This window comes from Sapajus apella, unplaced genomic scaffold, assembly GCF_009761245.1.
Source record: "Sapajus apella isolate SASKATOON/1434 unplaced genomic scaffold, GSC_monkey_1.0 scaffold61, whole genome shotgun sequence".
NCBI classification, from domain to species: Eukaryota; Metazoa; Chordata; class Mammalia; order Primates; family Cebidae; genus Sapajus; species Sapajus apella.
This window is the reverse complement of record NW_022437001.1, coordinates 4249055-4267099: the sequence shown is the minus strand read 5'-3', so window position 1 is coordinate 4267099 and position 18045 is coordinate 4249055. Positions and strand designations below refer to the sequence as shown.

The following is an 18045-nucleotide window of genomic DNA, read 5'->3' as shown; positions in this document are numbered from 1 at the left end:
TGTTCCTCAGCAGGCTGTAATTGCAGTTTATTTCCCTGCCTGTGAGAATGCTGATCTCCCTCAAGTTTTGATCTCTGAAGAAGACCACATTTGCTATTATTCTTGGCTGACTGCAACTGGCTGACATTGATGTAAAACATATATATATATATATATATAAAACAAAAAACGGCTAAGAGGCTTATCCCTCCCTATTCTCCAAATATCTATCTGATGCTTCATGGAGTGTCTTCTTCATAAGAGTTTGATCTTCCACCAAGAACAATGACTCCTTCCTGTAATACCAGGACTTTATGAGGTCAGGGTGGACAGATCATTTGAACTCAGAAGTTTGAGACCAACCTAGGAAAAATGAAAAAACCCTATGCCTACATAAAAATACAAAAATTAGTTGGGCTTGGTGATGCATGCCTGTAGCCCCAGCTACTTTGGAGGTGGAGGTGGGAGGATCGCTTGCAGGGGGAAGTTGCAGTGAACCAGGATCTCACCACTGCAATGCAACCTGGGCAAAAGAGCAAGACTCTGCCTTAAAAAAAAAAAGAAAAAAAAAAGAAGAGTTTAATCCTCTACACACACATTTCTCTGTCTCCAAAAGACTGAAAAACAAGAATGAACCAAGACTATCTTAGCTTGATTGAATCATAGACAAGGAAGATTTGAAGGTATACCACACTTTAAGGTTCTTTTCAAGAGAAAGAAAAGGAAGAACAGAAAAGAAGAGAGAGAGAGAGGAAGAAGGGAAGGAAGGAAGAGAGAAAGGCAGGAAGGAAGGAGAGAGGGAAAGAAAGAGAGAAAGAAGAAAGAAAAGAGAGAAAGAGAAGAAAGAGAAAGAAAAAGAAAGAAAGAGAAGGTCAACACAGACCCTTAGGTAAAGTCCTACTCCCATTCAAATCTCAAAGAATGCCCCTCACTGCTCTATCCTATTCCCCAGGAAACAACACCTGTCTCTTCAGTTGGTCCTTTGTTGGATAATGACAGTGTGTCAAGGAGAAATAGCATTTCCTATGTGTTAAATGTTTCTTTGTTACAGCCGTATCCCATTCAGGCACTTTTCTTTCCTTTCCTTTGAGGAAAAATGCAGGATGATGAGAAAGCCTTGACTGACATCAGTAGATTATCTTTGCTTTATAAAGTCATTCCAATCGATCACTAGGGCTTGAATATGCCTTGGGCTCAAAGTATATAAATTGGAGTTTCTCTTGTGGTTCAGTTTTCCTTCTGAAAGTTTACAAAATTGGAGCTAATAGCTAGAGAAAGGGTCCTCTAGCACATTACATATAATTTGGTGGGATTGTTCATCTTAATGTATTTCTAAATGTCTCTTAGCCCCTTTACATATACTTCTGCTGATGCTTCAATTGCCTTTTGGTGAAGAGGGCGTGGGGAAAATAATTCTGTTATCAAATATGCTTTTATTATTCTGCTTTAATGCCTTTTTCATTTGGGGGTTTAGGAAATTATGCTCATTTTTGTTTTTAAACTAATCATTGGCTTTTTGAAAACAATACAACTACTTTTTCAGTATAGTAAAGCTTTGAAAGTGTTTCCTAAAAAACTCTTGCAGGAATATGAGAGTAAAAATTTATAATCAATAGTTCTCTCTCATGCCTTTGTTTCCCCTGCTTCTGATACAACAGGAGGTCAACAGATTCCTGGAGGCTTTGCCTTTTGACTGTTCTCCTTCTGCTGTAGATTCTTTGGTCATTATAACCTGAAATAAGGACGGCTTTGTGACATGAAGCAGTAACTTGAAGAAGTGCCAAGGGATAGAAAACACAAAGGGAGAATTAAAGTATGTAGGCTAACACAATGTAACAAGTAGTTTTTAAAAATAAGACAAAATAAGTTTTTCTCCTCTAAAACAAATTAGCCAAAATGAGCAAAAGGGTCAAAATACAAAATTCATGGGTTGACCTAGAAAATATAAAGACAGACCTAGAGATTGAATTTCAACCCTAAATTACTTGAATCTCTTGAATCTGTTAATTGATTAATTCACTAAACAATTATGTATTGAATATCAGATATTATACTGTCAGGTTCTGGCAATAAAAATAAACAGGACCAATCTGGTCCCTGTCCTCATGTAATTTATAATCTAACAGGGAGAACCCAGATTATTTAAATAATTACAAAAAAAATTACATACATACAAATGTGATAAGAGTTCTGCAGAAACTAGGTAAAGTACATTTTAAATGACAATCTGCAAGTCTCTATATTCAACAAAGACCCTGTGAACCTCACAAAACACACTATAATATGAAATCTATGTTTCAAGTATTAATTTAAAATTGTTAATAATTAGTATACAATGTGAGATTGTTTTATAATTTCTTTGATTTGAATTCTGTAAATGGGAAAGAAAATTCTCCATTGGGTGTTCCAATCAGAAAAAAAAATCTACTATTACACTGATACTCTTGCAGACAGTTTCTAAGACACACCGGGCTATTGATGGGTAACTACAATAACAGCTGCTTAGAGATGTAGAGATGAACTATGCAACTTGTATCTTTGTTCTGTTGGACACCAAACAAACAGTTATTTACCTAAGTTCTTTTCATCTTTAAAATGGAGATAATAATGACTATTTCAATAACCTGAGAGACCATTGTGAGGATAAATTAGATAAAAGCCCTTTTCAAAGAGCTATAAATCATATTAGTATTTGAATTCTAAAAAACAACAGGAGTATTTAGTTCAGTTCATGGCAACTTTTGCAAAGAAATAAAACATTAAACAGGCTATTAGAATTTATAACTAAATTAAAACCCACTTTGTAATCAAGTAAATGCAGAATTGATGCTGAGAAAGTCAAATCAGTGATGCAAAAGAAATTGGGATAAGTTCCCGAAATGTAAATTTTTATGCAAAGAAATGACAATGATAAGATCAAAATGATAAAGAAGGGAGCCAACCATCAGGTAACAAATCTCTGAAGAAGAAAACAAAACAAAAGGGGATGAAACACTTATGAAAGATATACTAGAAGAAATTTATTTGTGATAAAAAACTATTCATCATTTATTTCTATTTTCTAGCTCATACTGAAACAAAAGTATCTTATCTATCTTGTATATCTTACTTGAGCAATTAAGTAAAAGTTCCTGATGTTTTGTGTGAATTTCTGGCTGTACAAGAAGACTGTATCTTTTTATAATTTGGGAATAGCTATAATGCTTAATTTTATTTGTGTAAAAGCCAAGCAAAGCTTAAGCACAGATTACTAAAATATCCTCCAGGCTAACTCCCATAAACTTGAATTAAAGCATTAGATAAAGCATTGTTTTATTCCACATTGATATTAGTTATAAAAGTATGTGTCTCATACATGAATACAATATATTAGCCATGGAGGTTATTAATTACCTAGGTTTGATAATGTATATATTTAACAATACTTTTCCTGGCTTGGGACAAATGAAGCTACCAAACCTTTGCCATCCAAGAAACTGAGAACCTGATATTTTTCCTGATGCAGGAAAAATAAAGAAATAAACAAGGAAAAATAAAGAAATGAATAAAGATCATTTCTCTACCGTTTGGCTAAGATTAAGTATAGAAATTAACAGAGAAAGGGGACTCTCCAAGATGGCCGAATAGACACAACTGCAGCACACAACACCCAGTGAGAGAGATGCAGAAATCCAGAGATCTCCTAGCTCCAACTGAGGTACCAGGTGCATTTTTCAGTGGGTCTGGTCTGAAGGTGAGCAAAGCCCAGGGAAGGCAGAGCGAGGCAGGGAGGGGTGCTGCTTCAACCAGAAAGTGCATCTGACCGGTGAGTCGGAGGCTCCCCCTTGGGCACTCTGGTCCAGATACAGCACTCCCCCCAAAGCCTCAGTAATACACAGAACAGGGAATCTTTGCCAGTCAAGTGCCAGGACTTATAAACAGGGAGTTGAATAACAATCCAGGACAGTGTCCCGGATTGGTGCACAGACCTAAACAGAAACATAAGCCCAAAAGCCAGCCAGGAGAGCCTGCAGAATGAGCTATCACCCTCTCCCGAAGCCTGGAGAGAGAGGGAGCTGAAAGGGGGAGATGGCCGGGTGTGGCTGGGTGGGTCCCTATCCACCCTCACAAACCCCAGAGTGCTGAAGCTCTGACTCTAGTGGGTTGAGCAGCCAGTGCCACAGTCTGAGCTGAACCCTGAATGACCCAGCCCATTGGAGGAAGGCGACACCCACCATTAGAAGGGAGAGACTGGACTACATGTTTTAACAAAAAACACAGGAAGCCTACCTAGCAACGGGATGGCGTTCTTGACCACCCAGCAGCACCTACAGGTCAGCGGAAGAGGCAGGCCTAATCTCCCTGTGTAAACAAAAAAGACGCAGGAAGCTTCTCTAGTAACCTGAAAGAGTCCCTAGACACCAGGTAGCACCTCGACAGGCAGACAAGTGACCTCATCAAGCAGCCCCCCGAGACCACAGCCAGGTAAATCCATGAAAATGGGGGAAAAAAACAGCACAAAAAAGATAAAACCATCAAAGACCAGAACAGCTCTTCTCCTTCAAGGGATCACAGCTCCTCAACAACATGGGAACAGGTGAATAATAACGAGCTTTTCTGAGCTAAAGGAACACATTCTAACTCAATGCAAAGAAACCAAAAACCTTGAAAAAAGGTTACATGAAATGCTTACTAGAATAACAAGCTTAGAGAAGAACATAAACAACTTGATGGAGTTGAAAAACACAGCAAGAGAACTACATGAAGCAAACACAAGTTTTAATAGCTGAATCAATCAAGCAGAAGAAAGGATATCAGAGATTGAAGGTCAACTCAATGAAATAAAAAGAGAAGACAAGAGAAAAAAGAGTGAAAAGGAATGAACAAAGCCTCCAAGAAATGTGGGATTATATAAAAAGACCTAATCTATGCTTGATCGATGTACCTGAATATGATGGGAGAATGAATCCAAGCTGGAAAACAAGCTCCAGGATATTATCCAGAAGAACTTCCCAAGCCTAGCAAGGCAGGCCAACATTCAAATTCAAGAAATACGGAGAGGGCCGGATGCAGTGGCTCACGCCTGTAATTCCAGCACTTTGGGAGGCCGAGGTGGGTGAATCACGAGGTCAAGAGATCGAGACCATCCTGGTCAACATGGTGAAACCCCATCTCTACTAAAAATACAAAATATCAGCTGGGCATGGTGGTGCGTGCCTGTAATCCCAGCTACTCAGGAGGCTGAGGCAGGAGAATTGCCTGAACCCAGGAGGCGGAGGTTGTGGTGAGCCGAGATCACGCCATTGCATTCCAGCCTGGGTAACAAGAGCGAAACTCCGTCTCAAAAAAAAAAAAAAAAAAGAAAGAAATATGGAGAATGCCACAAAGATATTCCTCAAGAAGAGCAACCCCAAGACACATAATCTTCAGATTCAGCAGGGTTGAAATGAAGGAAAAAATGCTAAGAGCAGCCAGAGAGAAAGGTCAGGTCATCCACAGAGGGAAGCCAATCAGACTCACAGTGGATCTCTTGGTAGAAACCCTACAAACCAGAAGACAGTGGGGGCCAATATTTAACATCCTTAAAGAAAAGAACTTTCAACCCAGAATTTCAGCCAAACTAAGCTTTGTAAGTGAAGGAGAAGCAATTACTTTACGGACAAGCAATTACTGAGAAATTTAATCACCACCAGACCTGTCCTATAAGAGCTGCTGAAAGAAACACCGAGCATGGAAAGTAACAGGTACCAGCCACTGCAAAAGCAAACTAGTGGGCAAAGACCAAAAATGCAATGAAGAAAATAAGTCAACTAATGGGAGAGAAAACCAGCCAATAACAAAATGGCAGGATCAAATTCACACATAACAATGTAACATTGAATGTAAACAGCCTAAACGCCCCAATCAAAAGACACACTGCCATGTGTGTACCTATGCAACAATCATGCATGTTCTTCACAGGTACCCCAAAACCTAAAATGCAATAAAAAAAAATGACACAGACTGGCAAACTGGATAAAAGTCAAGACCCATCGGTGTGCTGTATTCAGAAAACCCATCTCACATACAAAGACACACATAGATTCAAAATAAAGGGATGGAAGAAGATTTACCAAGCAAATGGAGAACAAAAAAAAAGCAGGGGTTGCAATCCTAACCTCTGATAAAATGGACTTCAAACAAACAAAGATCAAAAGAAACATGAAGGACACTACATAATAATAAAACGATCAATCTAACAAGAAGAGTTAACTACCCTAAATATATACGCACCCGACACAGGAGCACCCAGATACACAAAGCAAATTCTTAATGACCTAAAACAAGTTTTAGACTCCCACACAATAATAGTGGGAGACTTCAGCACTCCATTGTCAATATTAGACAGATCAACAAGACAGGAAATTAACACGGACATCCAGGACTTGAATGCAGAGCTGGAACGAGCAGACCTAATAGATATATACAGAACATTCCACCTCAAATTCACAGAATATACATTTTTGTCAGCACCACATTGCACTTACTCTAAAATTGACCACATCATTGGAAGCAAATAACTGCTCAGCAAATGCAAAATAACAGAAATCATAACAGTCTATCAGACCACAGTGCAATCAGACTAGAACTCAGGATTAAGAAACACACTCAAACCCACACAAACACTTGGAAACTGAACAACTTGCTTCTGAGTGTCAACTGTATAAACAATGAAACAAAGGCAGAAATAAAGGTGTTCTTCAAAACCAATCAGAATGAAGACACAACTTACCAGAATCTCTGGGACACCTTTAAAGCAGAGTTGAGAGGGAAATTTATAGCAATAAATGCCCACATAAGAAACAAGGAAAGATCTCAAATTGACACCCTATCATCAAAATTGAAAGAGCTAGAGGAGGAAGATCAAACAAACTCAAAAGCTAGCAGAAGACAATAAATAACTAAGATCAGATCTGAACTGAAGGAGATAGAGACACAAAAAACCCTTCTAAAAATCAGTAAATCCAGGAGCTGCTTTTTGAAAAGGTCAACAAAATAGACAGACCACTAGCCAGACTAATAAGAAAAGAGACAAGAATCATATAGATGCAATAAAAAAAAGATAAAGGGGACATCACCACTGATCCCACAGAAACACAAACTACCATCTGAGATTACTACAAACAGCTCTATTCACTAAACCAGTAAACCAGGAAGAAATGGATAAATTCCTGGACACTTATACTCTACCAAGACTAAACTAGGAGGAAGTTGAAACCCTGAATAGAAAAATAACAAGGGCTGAAGTTGAGGCAGCAATTAATAGACTACCAACCAAAAAAAGTCCAAGTCCAGATGGGTTCACAGCCGAATTCTACCAGACATACAAAGAGGAGCTGGTTCCATTCCTTCTGAAACTGTATTAGACAATACAAAAGGAGGGGATCCTCCTTAACTCATTTTATGAGACCAACATCATCCTGATACCAAAACCAGGCAGTGACTCCACTATAAAAGAAAACTTCAGGCCAATATTCATGATGAACATGGATGCAAAACTCTTCAATAAAATACTGGCAAACAGATTGCAACAGCACATCAAAAAGCTTATCCATCAGGATCAAGTAGGCTTCATCCCAGGGATGCAAGGCTGGTTCAACATACACGAATCCATAAACGTAATCCAGCACATAAATGGGATCAAAGACAAAAACCACATGATTATCTCAATAGGTGCAGAGAAGCCCTTTGACAAAATTCAACAGCCCTTTATACTAAAAACTCTCAATAAACTAGGTTTCGACAGAACATATCTCAAAATAATAAAAGTTATTTACAACAAACCCGCAGCTAATATCATACTGAATGAGAAAAAACTGGAAGCATTCCCTTTGCAATGTAGCACTAGACAAGGATGCCCTCTCTCACCACTACTATTCAATATAGCATTGGAAGTTCTAGCCAGAGCAATCAGGCAAGAAAAAGAAATAAAGGATATTCAGTTAGGAAAAGAGGAAGTCAAATTGTCTCTATTTGCAGATGACATGATTATATATTTAGAAGACCCCATCATCTCAGCCCAAAATCTCCTGAAACTGATAAGCAACTTCAGCAAAGTCTCAGGATACAAAATCAATGTGCAGAAATCACAAGCATTCCTATATACCAATAACAGACAAACAGAGAACCAAATCAAGAGCGAACTCCGATTCACAATTGTTACAAAGAGAATAAAATACCTAGGAATACAACTAACAAAGGATGTGAAGGACCTCTTCAAGGAGAACTACAAACCACTGTTCAAGGAAATAAGAGAGGACACAAACAGATGGAAAAACATTCCATGCTAATGGTTAGGAAGAATTAATGTTGTGAAAATGGCCATACTGCCCAAAGTAATTTATAGATTCAATGCTATCCCCATCAAGCTACCAATGACCTTCTTCACAGAACTGGAAAAAAAACACTCTAAACTTCATACGAAATTACAAGTGCGCCCAAATAGCCAAGATAATCCTAAGCAAAAAGAACAAAGCTGGAGGTATCACACTGCCAGACTTCAAACTATACTACAAGGCCACAGTAATCAAAACAGCATGGTACTGGTACCATAACAGAGACATAGACCACAGAACAGAGGCCCCAGAAGCAACACCACACATCTACAACCATCTGATCTTTGACAAACCTGACAAAAACAAGTAATGCGGAAAGGACTCCAGTGTTTAATAAATGGTGTTAGGAGAACTGGCTAGCAATGTGCAGAAAGCAGAAACTGGAATCCTTCCTGTCACCTTACACTAAAATTAACTCCAGATGGATTAAAGATTTAAACATAAAACCTAACACCATAAAAACACTAGAAGAACACGTAGGCGAAACCATCTAGGACATAGGCATAGGCAAGGACTTCATGACCAAAACACCAAAAGCAATGGCAACAAAAGCCAAGATAGACAAATGGTTTCTGGTTAAAATTAGAGCTTTGGTACAGCAAAAGAAACCATCATTAGAATGAACCGGTAACCAACAGAGTGGGAAAAAATTTTTGCAATCTACCCATCTGACAAAGGGCTAATATCCAGAATTTACAAAGAACTAAAACAGATTTACAAGAAAAAAACAAACAACCCCACTAAAAAGTGGGTGAAGGATATGAACAGACACTTTTCAAAAGAAGACATATATGAGGCCAACAAACATATGAAAAAATGCTCATCATCACTGGTCATTAGAGAAATGCAAATCAAAACCACATGGAGATACCATCTCACACCAGTTAGAATGGCGATCATTAAAAAATCTGGAGAAAACAGATGCTGGAGAGGATGTGGAGAAATAGGAACACTCCTACACAGTTGGTGGGAGTGTAAATTAGTTCAATAATTGTGGAAGACAGTGTGGCGATTTCTCAAGGACCTAGAAATAGAAATTCCATTTGACCCAGCAATCCCATTACCAGGTACATACCCAAAGAACTGTAAATCGTTCTACTATAAAGACACATGCACACGCATGTACATTGCAGCCCTGTGTACAATAGCAAAGACCTGGCACCAACCCAAATGCCCATCAATGATAGACCAGACAAAGAAAATGTGGTACATATACACCATGAAATACTATGCAGCCATAAAAATCAATGAGTTCGTGTCCTTTGTAGGAACTTGAATAAATCTGGAAACCATCATTCTCAGCAAACTGACACAAGAACAGAAAACTAAACACCGCATGTTCTCACTCATAGTTGGGTGTTGAACAATGAGAAAACGTGGACTTAGGGAGATGAGCATCAAACACTGGGAGCAGTTGCTGGCGGGTAGGGGAGGGACAGTGGGGTTGGGGAGGGTGGGGAGGGATAACATGGGGAGAAATGCCAGATATAGTATACACCTAAATTAAAAAAAAAAAGAAATTAACAAAGAAAGGTATTAAAAGGTTAAGACATAGTTTGAATAAGGAATAAAGAAGTTTCAAAATTTTCCATTTGGCTATTGGTTATATGAAAGGGGCAATTTCAAAGCATATTTGTAATTATGACTACTTTGAAAACATTCTCCAGGTTCTTGGAGACTGGAGATAACTGGAATGAAGACAGCTGTTTTCAATGTCATCATAGTAGTGCAATTGTTTCTGGTCATCCTTGCTGTTTTGGAACAGAGTCATTTGATGGGTTTCTCGTGCTCACATCCTACCTCTTCTGCAGCAGTAGCATCATAATATAGTTATTATTTATGAGACTGTTATGTAATTGCACCTAATATTTGCATAGTATGTATTTATCCCAAGTCTATTATGCAATAATCAACATGTACTACTATTTAACATTCCTTATAGCAGGTCTATGAGGTAGATACTATATTTTTTCCCGTTTCACAGATGGGGAAACAAAAGCAAAGAGAATTTAGGTAGTTTGCCCAATGTGAAAACTTATATATTACAGGGCTGAGATTTAAACCCAGGCAGTCAGGTTCTAGACGGTGCTCTTATTTGCTATGCTGCACTGCCTATGACCAAACCCTCTAATAGGTGCTATAGTAATCTTCACAAGAACCTGACAAGATACGGATTATTGTCTTCATTTTTATATGATGAGACTGAAGAAGGAAATTGCCAAAAGTCATAGCATTAATAAGCGAAAAAGGTAGGATTCAAACTGGGTTTGGGTGAATCCAGTGCCTGTTTTCATTACCCAACACTCTGTTGTACTGAATTTTAGGTAACATATCCTCTAGGCAGGAATTCCTGTCGGAATACATAAAAAAATAATGCAAATATGTAATATGATTTAGAAAGATTATTTTTCTTTCAGGAGATCTATATTTTAAACATATTTTAAAGCACATTTGAATAGGAATATACTTAATACTTGGTAACAATACCTTCTATTTATAAATACAAGATTGAAAAAGCCACATGTTTCTTAGCTAGTGCCCAAAGGGAATACTGAGAATAACAAAAATAAAAGTCATCTCAGTAAGTTAAACCACAGACTTAAGCTACAGCAATTTTAGAGCAAATTAACTGTTATGTTTATTATTTATCCTCAGTTAACTAATATTAGAAACTCTTGTATGTGTGACATACACAAATAAATGGAATTAGTATTTAAATCAATGGTTACATCAAGTCTAACAAAGTGTGTATTTTTTTTTAGGCACAGTTTCAATGAAGAATATGTTGTTGAATCAAAAAGATAATTGGACCATTGATCTTAAATCTTTCGTAGGTGATGCTGAGAAGAAATCTCCATGTAAACTCAAAGCTAATGACCTAGTAGGATGTGTGCTTCAAGGTTTTCCAGTGATATTAAAGAGTTTTTAAGCCATCATCATTCATACTCAGAGGCTTCTGGCGTCTTGAACTACCCGTTTGTATGACAACTGGCTAACACCAAATTGCGGCGAACTGGATGAAACCAACTTGGCTGCCATATAAATTTACCTTTTGGCTTCACATTTCTTGTGACTATTTTTTATTCAACTCAGAATATCTTTTGATTTTATTAATTTATTTAGGCTGCTTGTGCGATTGTGAATAAATTTTTTAGTCTTAGTCATTTGCTATGTATATGGTAAAGAAAGCCGCATACTACTTTCACCTGGTTTTTTATCTTTTCTTTTCTTTTTTTTTTTTTTCTTGGAAGAGTAAGTTGAATTAACGCTTTTAAAAAAAGTGTTAGAAGATTTTTTTTTTAAAGAAACCACAGTTTGCCTGTTCAAGTTTGAGCCAACTCAAGTTCTCTTTGGGTAAAAGCCAAGTTAAAATATGTCTCAAGTTTCTTACATGAAAGAAGCATATAAAGGCAGGAAATTTAAAGACCACCTAGCGATTTTTAATATCACAGGAAAATGTTTGGTTGATTTTTGGTGTTTTTCCCTTTAGAAAAATAGATTAAAAATACTAATAAGGTCGGTTTAGTCTTCCTTTGAAAATGAAAAGGAAAATGAGGGCACGATGTTCACTTAACGATGGATGCATGAAAATGACAGCATCCTGGGGAGCAAAAGCAATGACATAAATGTTTTAAAATGAGGATATTAAATACTTTTTCTTAACATGCTAAAGGCAATGTGTAAAGGGAATAATTACAATGCCTCAAGAGGGTGAAAAGCTGAAGTGGTTTGTTGGAATAGATATTACTGGGATGTATTTTTTTCTGACACTTCCCAAATAAAGGATTCAGTATATGTCAGGTGCTGACTTTTTTTTTTAAAAACTATACACATTTTAATTTAACAGAATATTTATTTTATTCTGTTATTTATCAGGTGGCTGTTTTTGAAGAAATTTTATGTGCCTATACATCTCTGGAAAATTTCACCTTCTTTCTTCTATTTCTAGCTTCGTAACTGCCTCAGTGGTCTTATTCACTTTCTTCAGCCATCTCACACATATCTGGTACACAGAATACTATGAAGCTCCTTATTAAACACAATGTGCAAGTATAGAGATTGGAACTTAAGTGGCACAAAATTCCTTTCTTGGAGTATTGTGGATATCACTAATCTTTTGGATAGCGTTGCTGAGAGCCATGCTTGTCTAAGCTTATGGGCAATCTCTTACAATGGTAAAGAAGTGAAAAACCAAGTTAAGAAAAAAATTGAATTAACTTTCATATCTCTATTAATGGGTAAATAACTTCTATCTGAACTTCTCAACTTCTATCTGAAATTGTTTCTTTCTGAAACTTGCTCTTAATTTCACAGCAACTAAGGATTCCCTTAAGACTAACTGGTACTTGTAAAGTTCCATTAAAAAAATGAACAAAATAATAACATAATCACTCTTTAAAAAACAGTTGGCTATTGACAACAAAATATTTGGTGAAGTCTCTGTACAAAATCATCATCTCATTTTGTCTTGTAATACATGCCACATTCATCTTTGAGTTGATACATACAGTTGTTGGTAGGTCTAAACATTGAGATCTAACATTAATGACTGAGCTTGAAATCATACTCTAGAATTTGATGATGAGCTCACATAAGCCCATTTATGTTGGAGGAAAGGGGAAATGGGGAAGAATCTCCACCAGCAGAGACAGTACACAACATACTTTCATGCACACTCACAATTTGTGATCATCATGCCCAGACCAAAGAAAAGTTTCCCAACCTCTCTCTCATTTCCTCCTTTTATAGCAGATTATTTTATAGGCTTAAACTAGCTTTTTATCATAGCTGCATTACTTGTTAATGCTAGCTCAATAATACTCTGCTTGACTCTGGTGTAAGCACTTCAGAGGGGAAAGGGGGCAGGGTGTAAAAAGAAAACAGCATCATCATACCTTCAATTCACATATGTGTAGTAATTACACACTTTGTGGGGAGAATTGAGAAGTATATTAATACATTCTTTGAGAATTCTTTTCAATAGTAGGCAGGCTGTTTTACCTTTGGAATATTCCATGTGTCATTATTTTTCATCCTTAGCTTTCCTTTGGGATGCAATCATTGGCAGTTCGACAACTTTCACATCAAAGTTTTCAAGTTGAGGGAAGTCATTTAAGTAAGCTTAACCTAAGTAAGTACTCATTTTCACTAAATATTTAAAAGAAAAAAGTCAATTATCTCTTAATACAAAGGTGTGTGTTTAAAATATTATCAATGAATGTTCACACATTAGCCAGAGAGAATCTTCCTGGCATGAGTCCAGGCTGTCTGCATGAGTGAAAAGAGAACATTTTGTATTCTACCTGCCAGGTGAGAATCTGAGTCATACTTTCCCAAGTGGTGTTTTTGGAGACAGAGCCAATGAGAAATTTAAGCTGTAGAAGTTCCTCCTTGCTAATATAATGCATAAAATATTGACAGAGTGTGTAATATGAATGGTTTTTAATTCCGAGATATGGTTATAAGGATTTAATAACCAATCTAGGGGAACACTAGCTAATTTAGAACATAATTCTTGGAGGAGTTTGTTATGCCCTTAGGGCTCTGGCTTTGGAGAGACCTTTGATAATATTTAGCATTTCTCCATTGAGACTCTTAAGTAGCCCGATCTGGGTAGCTTTGTGTTTGGATGTTTCATTTCATTAAAACATTCCTTTTCTTATTAGCATTCCCAAGTCTTTCTAGTAGTTATAGAATGTGATTGGCTTAATAAAAGGTTTTCTAGGAGACAGCTCAATCCATTAAATGGGATTTTTATGTTCAAAATTAACATTTAAAATATGATATTTTGAAATCATTGAATGAGATGAATGAGTTAAACAGGCTGCATGTTTAAACTAACATTTTGACTATGATTTTCAAATTCAAAGCTTTACTTGTTTTGAAGTAAACATAACTTGGGTGATTCTGCTGCTTAAATTATTTTCTACTCTTATCTATGCTTTAATCAAACTCTAATAGTTACAAATCTTCACAATTGTTATTCATCATTATTATGAGGGTCTCAGATTCAGTAAACTGTATACATATTCACCCGATTCTTCCCATTTTTAGTGTGAGACCACAATTGTTCACCTTTCTTTTGAAGCCTAATTTCAACTCAAACATCACAGTCCAGTAAGTGAAAAAAGTTTTCCATTTGCTACATCAGTGACAGACAATTCTTCTTAAGCCCCTTTATTTATTGTATTGCCTTGCTTAAATAGGCTTCCAGTTGCATATACCTTTAAACCAAGTATTAGCCTGACCCCTAAATACTTCTATTATATGACGTCACTCTGCCTTTTCAAACTTATTTTTCATGAGTCTTCTATAAGGAACATGTACCTTCAACAACATAAGCTATTCACTGTCCCTAGAGTACCCTGCATACATCTGTACATGTATGCTTTTGTTTTACATTTTACCCAGCCTTCATGATCTTCCTTTCCCTTTATATATACTCATTACTTTATTAAAGCCACCATAGAAACCACTTTTTCCTAGTATCTCCCCACATGTCCTCTGCTCACAGCTTTCTCTTTCCTCACTTTGGATTTCGGTGACTGTTATGGCCTGAATGTCTTTGTCCCCCTCCAAATTCATATGTTGTAATTCCAGTTTCCAATGTGATGGTCTTAGCTGATGGGGTCTTTGGGAGGTGATTAGGTCATGATAATAAAGTGCTCAAGAATGGGATTAGTGGCCTTTTAAAAGGGACCCCAGAGAGACCTCTCATCTTCTTTTCGCCTGTAAGGGTCCAATAACAAATGAAAGTTTGCAGTGCAGCAGAGAGTCCTCACCAGAGCTTGACTATGCTGGCACCCTGATCTTGGAATTCCCATCCTCCAGGGCTGTAACAAATAAATTTCTGTTGTTTATAAGCCACCCAGTCTACGATATATTGTTATAGCCATTTGGACTGACTAAAACAGTACTATTCACTGTTTACCCAATAATATTCAACAGGCAAATATACACTAAATGTATTTATACATCTATTTAAATGTATCATTTCTTTTCTTGAGTATAATAGGCTTCTTAAGGGCAAAAAGGCTGTCTTATATGTCTTATTCATAATATAGCATACGATACCAGCTCCAGAGAAGGCACTCAATGTTTGTTGAAGAATGGAAGGAAGGCAGAAATGAAGGAAGGAAGGAAGGAAAGAAAGAAGGAAGAAGGAAGGGAGGAATGAAGGGGAAAGAACGAAAGGGACAGTATGGGGGGAGATTTTTCTCTTATAAACAGGAATGTAACTTTTTGAAAGATAAGGGTCATGTCTTTGTGTAAAAAGAAATTGTGAACATTCATTGCAAAATGGTAGATGCTCAAACATTCATTCATTCTTTGTTAAGTTCTTCCTTTTCTGTCTCTATGAGGGATTTTGCTGTTTGCCTCATCATATCAAAATTTTGAAAACAGTTTCTTCTCACCAAGTTTTGGGGGAATATTTGTTGATTATGTTATCCATCTCTATATCTGCATTAAAAAATGAATGTCTCTCTCCTCTAGTATTCTCATCATGAAATATATTTTTAATTAAGATATCAAATTAGAATTTCTAAATCAAATTCTAAAGATTAAGTATATATATTATATATATATTATATTTATATACACATAGGCTTACATATATATATAAAATCTTTCTTAGATGATTTTGAAATATATATATATATGATTATTCATGTATATACATGGATAAGACAAGCCTCAAAATAAACTTAATCCTTCTGTGATGACAGATACCTACTTTTTCAGTGCCAAACAATAGCTATTTACATCTATACTGAAATATATTTACGATGGGTGTATATTTCTATCTAAGTGATCTGGTAGTCTGTGTGCATTCATTCTATATATTTTTTCTTCCTCTCTGGCCAGTACACAAGCTTAGCAAAACAGCATATATTTACCTTTCTCTTTAACGTTATCTATTATCAATGAGGTAATAGGTTTGCCAGTCAATCTGCCTATAAAAAGTGGTCAGAGATAAAGTAAATTGTTCTAAAAATATTTCTACCAAATCTGTATACAATGCCATGTTAGCGAGGGTACTCTCAACAGAAAGTAATAGAAAATTCAGGAGCCAGGCATGGTGGCTCATGGCTATAATCCCAGCAACTCAGGAGGCTGAGGCAAAAGGATCACTTGAGCCCAGGAGTTGAAGACTAACCTGGGCAAAATAGCGAGATCCAGACTACACACAAAATAAAAAATTAGCTGGGTGTGTTAGCATGTGCCTATTAAGTCCTAGCTACTAGGAAGGCTGAAGCTGGAGGATCCCTTGGGCCCAGGAGTTCAAGGTTACACTGAGCTATGAGCTGTGATCACACTATTGTACTATAGCCTGGGCAACAGAGCAAGACTTTGTCTCAGGAAGGAAGGAAGGGAGGGAGGGAAGGAAGGGAGGGAGGGAGGAAGGAAAGAAGGAAGGAAGGAAGGCAGGCAGGCAGGCAGGCAAAAAAGAGATAAAAGTGGCTTACACATTAGAGCTGACTAGTTTAGTGCTCAGTGACAGTCCTTGTGTTTTTCTTCTCCATGTTCATTTCTTCCATGCTAGCCAGACTGGCTATCTCCTCTCTATGTTGCTGAAACTCTATCACGTTCTATTCATTGATGCCAGAGGAAGATAAATAACAATTTCTTCCTTTGGGATTATTTTTAGAATATTAAAAGTGAAGAATCTTTTCTCCAAACTCCTTTAACACTATTTGTATTTCTACTAGTTTTATTTCTCCCACAATTAGGATCTGGGACATCAGAGACATTTGTGTTGTGTTCACTGCTGTTTCCCTAGCACCTAGTTCCTGCTGTGTAGTAGGTGCTCAGTTAATACTTGTGGAATCAATAACTGAATATATAAATGTCTTAATGGCCAAAACTGGATTGCATGCCCTTTACCCAAGCCAACTGTGGAAGATGAGACCTTTATGATTGTCTGTGACCTTTCAGAGTTTATCTGAGTTAAATGGAAAAGTAGGCCCCAGAATGAATTTGGGCCATGGCAGCATAAAAAACAAGCACATGACTGTTAGGTTGACAATACACATGGTGTACTATAAATGTCTGGATTAGGGATTTTGCATGGGAGCAGAAGTCAGCATTTGCAGTAGGTTTTGAGTAGAGTAGGGTTAATAACAAATGCGGCAAGTATGAGCCAAAAAGTAATAAAATATTTTTCCAGCCTAGGAAAGAAATGAAACAACATTGGACGTGGTAACATTGGACAAGTCATGCAGCTTGAGATTGCCCAATTCTTTTGTGTCTTTATGTACTCTATCTACTTAAGACTTTAAACATGCCTAATGCAGTGTTAGCTATTTAAATCAGTTTCTTGGTAGAACTTGATTTTGCTTGCCTCGTTTTTTGAATACTATGAGGAATGCTCAATCATGCCATTAGAAAATATTACCCAAAGTTACTTGGGAGAAATGAGCTGTCTCATTTGTTTTATTTTTATTTGTTCACATTAAAATTCATCTTTCTAGACTTAGGCATGGACATCCTGTAATAAACTATTTACATCCTGATGCTGCTACCCACTGGATTTGTTACAACTTGCTGTTAGGGACATTAGTGACTAGTATATTGTACATATTTGGACAACTAGCCAATAGGTTTAGGTTTGATGGTGGAATTGATTAATTTGTCCTTTACCAAATTGCCCTTCATTGACCTTGTATTTCTCTTTTTTTAAAATTTCTACCATGAAAGCTTTTGCTAAATA

The 18045-nt window shown here is 36.8% G+C and overlaps 1 long non-coding RNA gene across 1 annotated transcript in view; it reads left to right on the top strand.

Moving 5' to 3' along the window:
* Positions 1–18045, top strand: part of LOC116528969 — a 127343-nt gene that overhangs the window by 41170 nt on the left and 68128 nt on the right. The window contains exons 2-3 of the long non-coding RNA XR_004259312.1: positions 11096–11214; positions 13374–13464. This is a non-coding gene — a long non-coding RNA (uncharacterized LOC116528969). The remainder of the gene's footprint in view (positions 1–11095; positions 11215–13373; positions 13465–18045) is intronic.